Raw genomic sequence first — 13889 nt, 5'->3', positions numbered from 1 at the left:
GGAGTTGCACCAGTTGAAGTGCGAATCGAAGTTCGATATCCCCACGATGCGAATTGCAGCTTCTGGGGCCAGTCTTTGTAATTGGTTGTCATTTTCGTGATGATGGTTTTGATGTTCTTGTTGGCTGCTTCGACTGCCCCATTAGTTTGCGGGCGATAAGGCGAAGAACGATGATGTTGAATTTCCAGGAGCATGGGTCCGTTGGGATTGTTGTATTGAAGATTGTACAGTATCCCCTTTTGAAGTTTGAACTATTGAAGTTTGAAGACGTTTTTAGAACTTGAACCTTTGGAATTTGTAACTTGAATTTTGTACTTTGGAATTGTAGATGCCTTGCTTGGCATAACCTTGCTCAGTTAGAGATTATAGAACTTGAATTTTGTACTTTGGAATTGTAGATGTCTTGCTTGGCACAACCTTGCTCGGTTAGAGATTATAGAACTTGAATTTTGAATCTTGTATTTTGAATTTTGTACTTGTTGAATGGGTCTTCACATTCTCCTTGGAAATGGGTTCCCTGATCACTGATGAACTTGTGAGGAACACTGTATTTGTATATGATGTTTTCTTGAATGAACTGGGATACTTGCTTGGAACCCAATACCTTGAATGATCTGGGTACTTGGACTCTTGAATAAACCCGGCCTCTAGTTTCTTAGAGACCTCTTCTTTAATTTTGAGGGAAACATCCGGTTTCATGCGACGGAGTTTCTGCTTGATGGGTTTTGAACCTGGAATAAGGGGAATTGTATGCTGACGGATGCTTGGATCAACCCCTGGAATATCATGATAGGACCATGCGAAGACGTCTACATACTCTGAAAGTAGCTTGATAAGATCGTCCCGCTCTGCTTGAGAAAGAGTTAAACCAATCTGAACTAGTTTTGAATCACTGCTGTTAGAAAGGTTGATTTTTTCTGTTTCCTCAATTATGGGCGTCCTGTTTTCATGATTTTCGATAGCTTTTAGAAATTCAAAGTCAGTTTCTTGTGAAGCAAAGTTGTTTGGATTAGGATTGTGTTTTGAATTAGGACTCGAAGAGTAAATTGAAGTGTTATTGAAATCAGCAATCATTACATCGACTGTTTTGACTTGAAGTTCGGCCTTTAGAGGCTCTTGATTGATGCAAGACTCTAGTTCTAGACACTTAGACTCATTGCTAGACTTAGATCCAGACTCATCCTCCGACTCAGACTCGCTCATCATAGATCCTTCGCCCACAGTAATCTTGAACATTTTGCCATTTGGAGCAGATATCTCTAGGGACTTGAAGCTTGATTTGTAGAAGGTGAACTGGCTTCTCGTTCGATGCCGGCTATGAAGGAGGCTAGGGCTGATGGATTTCTTTTCAACCTCTCTCCTCTTCGGCGAACCCACAAGATCCTTGGACTCCTATTTAGAACACACCAGACGATTTTAGAACTTGGACTTCCCGACACATGATATGATATGCATGCAATGAATGAGACCTAGACTTGACTCTAAGTGCCACTCCGGAGATTCGGGATTTCGGATTTTTGTACTTGTATCCGGGATTTGCAACCCGTTGGAAATGTTTGAGAGGAGCCTTCATTCTTTTGTGGAAGTTGACTCTTTGTACTAGAACTTGGAATATCGAAAAATGAATATTTCGACCTATTGGAAATTGGACTATTTTAAAGGGAATTTCAACCCGCTCAAGAATTTGGAAATTGGACTTGTACTAGGAAATTGAATTTTGTATTATTTCAAGGGAATTCAACCCGTCAATATTTTAGGGGGATTTCAACCCATTGGACTTGGAATATTTGAAGGGAATTTCAACCCGATTGAAAAGGGAATTGACTTTGTATTATTTCAAGGGAATTTCAACCCGTCAATATTTTAGGGGAGTTTCGACCCATTGGATCTGGAGTATTTGAAGGGAATTTCAACCCGCGGGAGAATTGGGATTTGTATTATTTCTGGGGATTTTCAACCCGTTGGAAGATTGGACTTGTATTATTTTAGGGGAGTTTCAACCCGTGGATAGAATTTGAACTTGTATTATTTCAGGGGATTTTCAACCCGTTGAATGGAATCTCGAACTTGTATTATTTCTGGGGAGTTTCAACCCGTTGAAAATGTTTTGAATTTTGTATTGGGGAGCAATGGAAAGCACGATTTCTTTGTAGCTTGAAGATGAATTTGGAATTTGAATTTGGCTTGAAGTTTGAACTTTGAAATGGAAAGGACGCACTTTTGTATGTGGAACATGAGGCTTTGTATTTGGAAAATCCGGCATTATGCCGCCGTGGATTTGAAACATTGAATTTAGGAACTTGAAATTCCGGTGTCATGCCGCCGTGGACTTGGAACCTTGAAGTATAGGACTTTGAGGTTTGAAATATAGAATAGAAAAGTCGGCATTACGACGGCATGAATTTGGAATTTGACCCTTGAAGCTTGAAATTTGGAAGGTCGAGTTGGAAAGTCGGCATTATGCCGGTATGGGCTCGGATATTTGAACTTGAGACTTTGAGATTGGAATTGGCAACTTGAGTTTGAGGTTTGAAGACTTGAATGTTTGAAATAGGAAATCCGGAATGACGCCGTTGGATTTGAACTTGAAACTTGAAACTCGAAATTTGAACCAGAAAATCCGGCATTATGGCGCCGTTGGATTGAGTCTCGACTTGAAACTTGAAACTCGAAATTTGAATTTAGAAAGTCCAGCATTATGGTGCCGTTGGATTTGGATTTGAAAATTGAGGTTCTAGAAAATTCGGATTTGAACTTGAAACTCGAAATTTGGACTAGAAAATCCGGCATTATGACGTTGATGGATTTGAATTTTGAAAATTGAGGTTTGGATTTGAAAATTTGGATTGAACTTGAAACTCGAAATTTGGACTAGAAAATCCGGGATTATGACGCCGTTGGATTTGAATTTTGAAAATTGAGGTTTGGATTTGAAATTTTGGATTGAATTTGAAACTCGAAATTTGGACTAGAAAATCCGGCATTATGACGCCGTTGGATTTGAACTTTGACTTGGAAACTTGAGGTTTGGACTTGAAAATCCGGCATTATGACGCCGTTGGATTGAATTTTGAACTTGGAACTTGGAATTTGGAATTGAAAAATCCGGCATTATTCGTTGGATTGAATTTTGAATTTGGAACTTGGAATTTGGACTTGAAAATCCGGCATTATGACGCCGTTGGATTGAATTTTGAACTTGAAAAATCCGGTATAATGACGCAGTTGGATTGAATTTTGAATTTGCAACTTGGAATTTGGACTTGAAAATCCGGCATTATGACGTCGTTGGATTGAATTTTGAATTTGGAACTTGGAATTTGGACTTGAAAATCCGGCATTATGACGCCGTTGGATTGAATTTTGAATTTGGCATTTGTGCGTGAGGCGTGTTTAAGGGTTTTGAATCAAATGGAGTGACACTCCTAAAGACCCTAAAATCGGCGATTTAGATGCATGAGGTTTGAATGATGCTCCTAGGGGTTTTGCTTCCTAGTTGGAGGCTAATTGGTTTTGGCAAGCTAGAACTCGAGGTTAGCCATTCACGCGTGCAAAGACGCCCACACAATGCACAAGTAGCACATTGTCACACTAGTCATGAATATGAATGCGACATGCAAAGTTCTCAACCTAAGGTCGGTCTAAGTTTTGTATGATGCAAGTGGTCGGCTTTGGGTGTCAAAAGGTACTCGGCTAAGAGACGGATCCGGCGACAAGCTGTCACATCCGCCTAAGGGAAGTGTGTCTCGGCAGACGGCCTCCATACTTGACATCGGGAATGTCAAGTAAATGCCAAGTTTCGGTAGGCGCGGAAATGGTCACACACTTTGGTCGGGAACCGTATAGAGCGTCACAATTTCGTTGCCCCCGGGGCTAGCCCGAATGTAGAACACATCCGTTTGGGCAAAGGTAGAAATTCATTTTGCACAATATGGTTTTCGAAAATGCATGAAATGCCTAGAAATTGAAATTGAAAACGTACTTGAATTTGTATTTGTAAAGCTCGTTTTTCGGCACTTGTTCACGAGGTTTGGGAGCGTCCTTCTAGATTCAAAAATAGACTAACTCCCAACACGAAAAGTTGAGCAAAAGTGGGCGACGAGCCACTGTGAGCCACTGTCCTGGATGCAGGTAGTGGCGTTGGGCGCAGGGGCTGCGCCTGGCGCCAGTGTTGGCATCCAGTACTTAAGCAGATCAGTGGCTTGTTGCTCGAAATCTGCCCGCATTTTCGAATTAAAATTAGTAGAATCCCCAGTTGAGTCGCCAGAATTATAGGGGAGTTTTTTTGTGCAAAACTTGTTTCCCGTTCTACAAGAGGGGCGGTTCTTTAGAAAACCGTAGAATTTTTGTACCTCGAAGGAGTCGCCACCAAACATTGTTTAAAGTCTCGTTTGGAAAGACCGCAAGTGACTCTATTTTGGATAAGGCCTTGAATCCTTGAAACGGATGGGTGAGATCCGGGCACGGGAACAAAAATGCTTATTCCGCGAGCTTTAGAAATATTCAAGTGCGTTGGCACAACATTTTTTTCGAAAATATACCCTAGATTAGACTATGTGGGTTTGAATTTAGAGCAAATAGAATCTCTAATGTTATGGTGTTCACTTTGCTTTAAAGATTGATTTAAGGAACCTAAGGCCAGTTTGTCCAAAAATATCTTTGTTAAGCGTGATGTACCCTTTATATTTTGTTGTATTTAGCATGTGCGGTGATGAAAGCAATAAAGCAAATAAAGCAACATCACAATACTAAATAAAGTGCGGAATTAGTAAATACAAGACCCCCTAGAAAAAGACTAGGGAGTAGGTCCACATTGCCTAGAAATGGACTAGGCAAGTAAAGATGCGGAATTGAAAGTGCGGAACTGAAATTGCTGTATTGAAATTGCGGTATTGAAATTGCGGTATTGAAATTGCGGTATTGAAAATGTGGTATTGAAATTGCAATATTGAAAGGTGCATAATTGAGATTTGTACTTAGGCACATGAGATTCGAACGCCAAGCGGCTCCTTAAAAATAAGTGCGCCCGACACGAATTCAAAGCCAAAAATCTCAACTTGGGAGAGGTTGCTCAACCCAAATATCCTAGATTTTGCATGTTAAACTTGAACTTGAAAGCTTGAATATTGAAGTTTTGAATTTGAAATAATTGAAATTTGAACTTGAAAGGATCCTAGTTTAGGGAAATAACCATGAACAACCCTAAACATGGTGGGATCTTGAAAATTAAAAACTTGAACTTGTATATTGATAATGGAGTTTTGAATCTCAAAAGACTAAACCTTTAAATATTAAAAGGTGTCATCTTTGATTACCCCATGTTTGAAGGTGATTCTAGTCCAAGAGGTGATTGTAAACAACTTGGACATCCTTGAATCTTGAAAATTTGTATTTTGTATTTTGAAAAAGTTTGTATTTTTAGAAAACATGTATGATTGTTGCAAGTGGTGTTTTTTAATGATTAAAAACACCAACTTGCTAATCATTTAGAAATCAAAGCAACATAGTTGATTAGAATGGGATTCGGATTTACCTAGTTAGGTTTAGGGAAGAGCTCCCAATTGCTTTTGAATTTAGGAATTTTGTATGTGTTTTTGAGGAGTTTTTGAGTTGTATTTTGAGGCGTAATGTCGAAATTACGACGTTGTATTGTTGTCCTCCTCCTCATTATGCTGAAAATGAGGGGTATTTATAGGGGGAATGGGTGCAAGGCGCCAGCACACGCCAGCGCCAGCACACGCCAGCGCCAGCACACGCCAGCGCTGGGCGCTGGTGACGTGGCTTGAATGCCGCCAAAGCAAGGACGCGGGCTCCGTCCTTGTTTTGTCTTTTAGTGTTGTACCTGTTGTACGAATAGTACTAGGTTTGGCGTTTTGTATTTGCTTGGAGGTTAAGGCATCATTTAGCGTCTAAAAACAAGCCTTTCTCGGGTTTTGAATTCCGGTTTTACGGGACGGGGCCCGTTATGCTCGGTTTTGTGGGTCGGCACCCGAATTTGACTTGCCTTATATGATTTTGAGTGGAAAAGGCCTAGTAAAACCAATGGGATGGTCTACTAGATGAGTTTGTACTTGGATTTTGAAATTGAATTTGGAAAGTTGTATTTTGTACCGAGAACCGAAAGGGGAACGGTCTCGGGGGTTGGATTTTTGATCTTGAATTTTGGAAGTATTCTTAGCAATTGGGATTTCCGCCTGGGGTTATTCCAATCACCTAATAAGGATAATGGTGTCGTCATCATCCCAAAGGGGAGACACAAATTAGGTGTCTGCAGTTAGGAAAAGCGCAAGTTAATGTATATTCAACTTTTGCTAATGTATATGCAGACTCGACTTAGGACGCCGATCCAGGACAAGAATGTTTGAATTTTTGAACAGATTGACTCAAAATCGGCACGAGGCGCTGACTCGGACTGCTGGATATTGCGCGGTTTGCGGCTTTGGAATCTTGAATAATTGAGGCTGTACTCTGCTGTCTGAAGCACTAAAGAGTGCGTACTTGGAATCATAAAGGGGACGGTGGCCTCCTCCTCTGTTGCAGCCGGTCTACTGTCATAAGGAAGCTTTTCGGACCATATTTTGCATCATTCCATCCCTGCTTTTATTTGTATACCGCTTCCTCACGAAAAGAAAGAAAATGGCCATGTCCTTTGAAAATGCCTTGAACTCTTGGCTTGGTTCGTTAGGCAAGATGGAGAAAAGGGAGCTCGATGGCATGCATCTTGGGGTGCTCGCCTCTTTCCGGTTTGTAAAGCTTGATGTGCACTTCATTCTTGCTGCTTTGGAGGCTTGGGATCCGAATCATCATGTCTTCCGCTTTGTAAATAATGAGGTATGTCCCCTCCCTGAAGAGTTTAGTTCCATATTGGGGTGGCCCATTATGCCGGAGCCATGCATGCCTAGTGTTGAAGAACACTTTTTCTTGGGCTTTGAAAGATATTTGGGCTTGAAGCCCCCACTTTTGAGTGCTGTTGTATATGGTAGAGGGGTGGATTTGTCCCTCCTTGTCACCTATTTTGCTGGGCTTGATGTCCCCAAGGCTTTCCGCTTGAGGGCCTTGAGTTTTTGTATTTTTGCTCGCTTCCTCTTTTCGAAACAGGGGTTTGGCAATGATGATGCCTCCCTAATAGAGATTGTAGAGCAGTTTACTAATGGTCGGGACCCAATGCCACTTGTGATTGGTGAAACATTGATGGGCCTTGACATGTTGAAATCGGACCCCTTTTCCTTGCCGTCGGGAAGTCCGGTATTACTCCAAGTAAGGATCTGGAGCTTTCTTGTATATTGAACTTGTACTTGTATTTTGATGGTTGAATATTGAAATGATTTTCTTGTATATTCCCCAAGGTCTGGCTTATGGAGAGGCTCATGCTGGTGGCACCACCGGAGAACATGGAAAGCTATAATAGAAAGGGATTCACTGTGCGGCGCATGGTGTATGGTCGGCTTTCATTGGATGAGTGACGCTGCGCACTCTCTGGTGTTGAATCTTGTATAAGGTGGGTAGTTCTTTGGTGGGGAATTGCTGCTATGAGATATGCCCCAGGTTCTACTGCTTTGAGGGTGCCAAGCCTCACAATGTTGCTTTTCTGGATCGCCTACTAGAGTGATGAGACGGTATGGCTTGAAACAGGAAATCCCGGACTGTGCTGAAGAGAATCCGAAACCTGTTGCGCTGAATGCAAATCGACTTGAAGTTTGGAGGCGGTACTGGGTCGCCAAACCATACTTGAGTGTTCAATACCCACCTGAGCCAGTTACTCTGCCTGCGGGTTATGTTGTATGGATTAAAGGCCCAAGCCAGAAGGACATTTCTTTCTCCGGACCAGCTAGAGTCCGAGGTTCTAGAGCTAGACGCCCTACATCAACTGACTATGAAGAAGGTGACGGGAGTGTGGCCCATCCGGTGCTTGACCGATCTGAGTCCAAAGGAGATTCGTCGTCCTCCCGTCTTGGAAGACTAGCAAGTTCCTTCTCTCGCCACTTGGGCAAAGGGAAGATTGATGATTCATTGCGGGAAGATCTAGGGGATAGTACTCAAGGTGGCAAGACTTAAGAGCATAGTCGCCCGAACCTAGATCTTTGTAGGCTAATGTGTTTGAAGTTTTATTGGAAGGAATTGTGTTTAAGAATGTGTTTAGAAAATGTGTTTAGGAAGTGTGTTTAGTGGAAGTGAAAAAGCTTTGAACTTTGCTTCACTTGATTCCAACCTTGTTTTTGAATTAGCTTTGAAGGCCTTAGAGCCAAATAAATAGTTATTGTGTTAAATTTCGCTTGAACATGCTTTGCTTTGAATTGGCACATTTGGAATAAAGACAACAACCACTGAGTTTTGAATTTGATTTTTAGGATGCCCTTAGTTGAGGAAATTTTGAATTTTTTTTTTGTAATAAAGTGGCCGGGCCTCGGAATGAGGTTGCCTACGTGTCCCGTTAAGGAATCAGGTCGGACGTAGTTCTAACCATTACAGGACTTTTGAATTGGATTTTGAATTTGAACATTGAACTTTAGACATAGAACTTCTTTAGTTGATCGAGGTTTGTCAGAGATCGGAATTCTGTTCCATCGACATCTGTTAATTCGACTGCTCCCCCGGAGAGGATTTTCTCGACAATGTATGGTCCTGCCCAGTTGGGTTTGAATTTTCCCCTTGGGTCCATGACGCTTTTGCGAAGGGCTTTCAGGACAAGCTCGCCTTCCTTGATGTTTCGGGTTCTGACCCTCTTGTTGAAATGTCTGGCCACTCGGCGCTGATAAACTTGTACGTGATGAGCAGCCTGAAGCCGATGCTCATCAAGCATGATTAGCTCATCATACCTTGCTTGTATCCATGCAGCTTCTAGGATTTTGCTTTCGAGGAGTATCCTTAGAGAAGGTATCTCCAGCTCGATAGGTTGTACTGCCTCCATTCCATAGACTAATGAGAATGGGGTTGCGCCAGTTGAAGTGCGAATTGAAGTTCAATACCCCCATAATGAGAAGTGCAGCTTCTGGGGTCAGTCTTTGTAATTGGTTGTCATTTTCATGATGATGGTTTTGACGTTCTTGTTGGCTGCTTCGACTGCCCCATTAGTTTGTGGGCGATAAGGCGAAGAACGATGATGTTGGATCTTGTACTCGGTGAATAAATCTTCACACTCTCCTTGAAAATGGGTTCCCTGGTCACTAATGAACTCGTGTGGAACTCCGTATCTGCATATGATCTTTTCTGGTATGAACTGGGCCACTTGCTTGGAACCCAACACTTTGAATGACCTGGCTTTGACCCATTTATTGAAATAGTCGATGGCAACCAGTATGAACTCATGACCCCCGGTGCCTGTTGGAGTGACTTTACCGATGATGTCGATACCCCAAGCTGAGAATGGCCATGGTGATGACTGAGAATATAACAATGATAGGGGAATGTGCTTTAGATTCGCACACTTTTGGCAAGTAGGACATTTCTTGACAAAGAAGTAACAATCCCGTTCCAGGGTAGTCCAGTAATATCGAGCCCTGATGATCTTGAGGGCCAACATCTTCCCATTCATGTGGGTGTCACAGACTCCGACGTGTACGGTGTCCATGACTCTTTGAGCTTCGTGCTTGTCAACACATCGAAGATTGAGGCCGTTAAGGGTCCTCTTGTATAGAACGCCGCCTTCTATGACGAAATTGGCTAATTGTAGTCGTAAAGCCCTCTGGTTCTTGCTTGAAAAGTGTGGAGGATATTCAGAATGTTGTTGATACCTTTGAATGTCTATGAACCAGGGCTTATCTTTATTTGGCTCGATGTCGTCAATAGCATGGACATATGCTGCTTCTTGACGTGTTTCAATTGTAAGTGGCATTTCAGGTGCCATTTGGAATGTTGATCATTGAGGCCAGCTTTGCCAGTGCATCGGCAATTGATTCTCCTCTCTCGGGAGGTATGTATAGCGAAGCTCTTCTACCTGGTCAGACAGCTTCTCAAGATAGGACTGGTATGGGGCCAAGCTCTCGCTCCTTACTTTCCATTTGCCGAAAATTTGATTGATGATCAGGGAGGAATCCCCGTAGACTCGAAGTTTCTGGACACCCAATGCTAAGGCGGCTTCCAGGCCCATAATGCCTGCTTCATATTCTGCCGCATTGTTTGTGACGTTGAATTGTTGTTTTGCTGATATAGGAATGTGGGCTCACTAGAATTACTCTAACACCACATCCGTTTTGATTTGAAGCACCGTCAAAGTGCATCGACCAACTGTCATCACTTGTCATTAAGATTTGCTCGTCGGGTAAGTCGTAATCTTCCTCTTCTTCCTCAATGGGACAGTCGGCTAGGAAGTCTGAGACTGCTGACCCCTTGATAGACTTTTGAGGCATGTATTTGAGATCGAATTCTGCTAGTATGACCAACCATCTGGACAACCGTCTGTTGAGAGCTGGTTTTTCAAATAAGTACTTGAGAGGATCTGCTTTGCTGATTACGTGCACTGTATGGGAGAGCATGTAGTGCCGTAGTTTCTTTTTGGCCCAAACAAAGGCGATATTGAGTTTCTCGAGCTGAGTGTATCTAGTCTCGTACTCGATTAACTTTTTGCTTATGTAATATACGACATTCTCCTTGCCTTCAATCTCCTGGCGAGCATGGCCCCTACTGCTGAATCTGTTGTTGTAAGGTAGAGCGTGAGGGGAATCCCTGGCATGGCTGGCTTTAGAACTGGCAGGTTGGAGAGGTAACTTATGATAATGTCGAACGCATGTTGACAGTCTTCATCCCAGACTTTGGGCTCACTTTTGCGGAGCTTTTGAAATACCGGTTCACAAATCATAGTGAGCTTCGAAATGAACCTACTGATGTATTGCAGTTTGCCGAGAAACCCCCGAATTTCCATTTCATTCCTTGGTGGCTTCATCTCTAGAATTGCTTTGATTTTCAAAGGATCAGCCTCGATGCCCCGAGAGTTGATAACATATCCGAGTAACTTGCCTGACGTTACCCCGAATGCGCATTTTTGAGGATTGAGCCTCATATTGTACTTTGCCCCGGCGACTGGGATGACATTTGCAATCCATTCTGGATATTGGGCTTCTCGAATAAACCCGGCCTCTAGCTGCTTAGAGACTTCTTCTTGAATGTTGAGGAAAACGTCCGGTTTCATGCGACGGAGTTTCTGCTTGATGGGTTTTGAACCTGGAATGAGGGGAATTGTATGCTGACTGATGCTTAGATCAACCCCTGGCATATCATGATAGGACCATGCGAAGACGTCTATGTACTCTGAAAGTAGCTTGATAAGATCATCCCGCTCTGCTTGAGATAGAGTCAGACCAATCTGAAGTAGTTTTGAATCACTGTTGTTAGAAAGGTTAACTTTTTCTGTTTCCTCAATTATGGGCGTCCCGTTTTCATGATTTTTAATAACTTTTAGTATTTCAAGGTCAGTTTCTTGTGAAGAAAAGTTGTTTGGATTAGAAGTGTGTTTTGAATTTGGACTCGAAGAGTAAGAGGAAATTGAAGTGTTATTGAAATTGGCAATCATTACATCGACAGTTTTGACTTGAAGCTCGGCCTTTAGAGGCTCTTGATTGATGCAAGACTCTAGCCCTAGACTCTTAGACTCATTACTAGACTTGGATCCAGACTCATCCTCTGACTCGGACTCGCTCATCATAGATCCTTCGCCCACAGTAATTTTGTATATTTTTCCATTTGGAGGAGATATCTTGAGGGACTTCCTCCAGCCTTATGCATCAAAAAGTGTTTCTTGATTGTCTTCGAGAGCCCTTACGCGAGCCTCAGCTTCTTCAACACGTTCATAGAGCTCTGCTACAACCGCTGCTAGTGAAGTCATCTTGAATAGGATTCTGAGAGAATGAGTCCGAGCACCTAGTTACCACATGATTTTGAACTTTAGAACTTGGACTTCCAGACACATGATATGATATGCATACAATGAATGAGACCTAGACCTGACTCTAAGTGCCACTCTGAAGATTCGAGATTTTGGATTTTGTATTTGTATTCGGGATTTGTAACCTGTTGGAAATATTTGAGAGGAGCTTCATTCTTTTGTGGAGGTTTCCTCCTTGTATTAGAGCTTGGAATATTGAAATCGGACTATTTTAGGGGAATTTCAACCCATTGGAAATTTGACTTGTATTATTTCAAGGGATTTTCAACCCATTGGAAATATTTTAGGAGATTGGATATTGTATTATTTCAGGGGAGTTTCAACCCGTCGATATTTTAGGGGAATTTCAACCCATTGGATTTCGAAGTATTTCAGGGGAATTTCAACCCAATTGAAAGGGAATTGATTTTGTATTATTTCAAGGGAATTTCAACCAATCAATATTTTAGGGGAATTTCAACCCATTGGATCTTGGAATATTTTAGGGGAGTTTCAACTCGTTGGAAGTGTTTTCGAAATTTGGATTTGTATTATTTCAAGGGATTTTCAACCCGTTGAAAGTGTTTTCGAATTTGGATTTGTATTATTTCAAGGGATTTTCAACCCATTATAAAATGCGGAAATTGAATTTGTACTATTTCAGGGGATTTTCAACCCATTGGAAGTATTTTGAATTTTGTATTTGGAAGCAATGGAAGACAAGGATTTTTTTTGTAGCTTGAAGATGAATTTGAATTTGACTCGGAGTTTGAACTTGGAAAGAGAAGCATTTTTTGTATAGAGTATGAGGCTTTGAGTTTTGAAAACCATGGTGCGATTTTTCCGGAACGGAGGAAGTATTGAACTTGAACTTGAAATATTGAATTTAAGAGTCCTGAATCTCAAATATTGGACCTTTTAAAGTTGAAAAGGCTTGATCTTTGGTGAGCTCTTATTTTGAAATAATCCTAGTTTAAGGAAGTGATTGCAAACAACCCTATCGGATCTTGAAACTTGAACTTGAAATTTGAAAAATGGAGTCTTGAATCTCAAATATTAAACCTTTAAACATTAGAAAGGCATCATCTTTTATTATTCCATGTTTTGAAGGTGATTCTAGTTCAAAGAAGTGATTACAAACAACTTTGAACATCATTGAATCTTGAAAGTTTGTATTTTTGTATCACATAAAGTTTGGATTTAGTAAGAAATGTATGATTGTTGTAAGTGACACTTTTAGGATTAAAAATGCCAACTTACTAATCATTTTTGAAGAGAAAATCAAAAAAACATGATTGATTAGGGTTGGGATTCGGAATTACCTAGTTAGGTTTAGGCAAGAATTCCTTCTAGCGCTCCCAATTGCTTAGAACTTGAAAATTGTATGTGATTTTGGAGGATTTTTTCTATTTTTGATTTGAGTGGCAATTTTTGTATTACGACGTTGTGTTTTGATTTTGCCTCCCCATAATGCTCAGAATTAGGGGTTTAAATAGGAGAAGCTGCTGCTAAACACCATCTCACGCCAGCGTCCAGCGCAGCTGCCAGCGCTAGGCGTTGCTGACGTGGCGCAGAAGCTGCCAAAAAGGACGAAAGATGTCGTCCTTGTTTTGGCTTGTATTGGTGTACCTTCGTACGAATTGTACGAAGTTGGCACGTAGTGTTTGCTTGATGATTAAGGAAGTTTGCGACTAAAAACTAGCCGTTTCCGGGTTTTTGAATTCGGTTTTACGGGACGAGGACCGGCTCGCTCGGTTTTGTGGGTCGGCGCCCGAATTTGGATTGCTTAGTGTCATTTTCACTGGAAAAGGCCTTGTAAAACCAATGGGATAGTCCATTGGGTGAGATTGTACTTGGATTTTGAAATTGATTTTTGGAATTTGTATTTTATACCGAGTTCCGGAATGGGAACGACCTCGGGGATTGGATTTTGGCTCTTAGATTTTGGACATGTTCTTAGCAATTGGGATTTTCGCACGGAGTTGCTCCAACCGCCTAATAAGGATAATGGTATCGTCATCATCCCAAAGGG

Source organism: Spinacia oleracea, chromosome 6, assembly GCF_020520425.1.
Source record: "Spinacia oleracea cultivar Varoflay chromosome 6, BTI_SOV_V1, whole genome shotgun sequence".
Taxonomy (NCBI): Eukaryota; Viridiplantae; Streptophyta; class Magnoliopsida; order Caryophyllales; family Amaranthaceae; genus Spinacia; species Spinacia oleracea.
Note: the sequence above shows the minus strand (reverse complement) of the source record.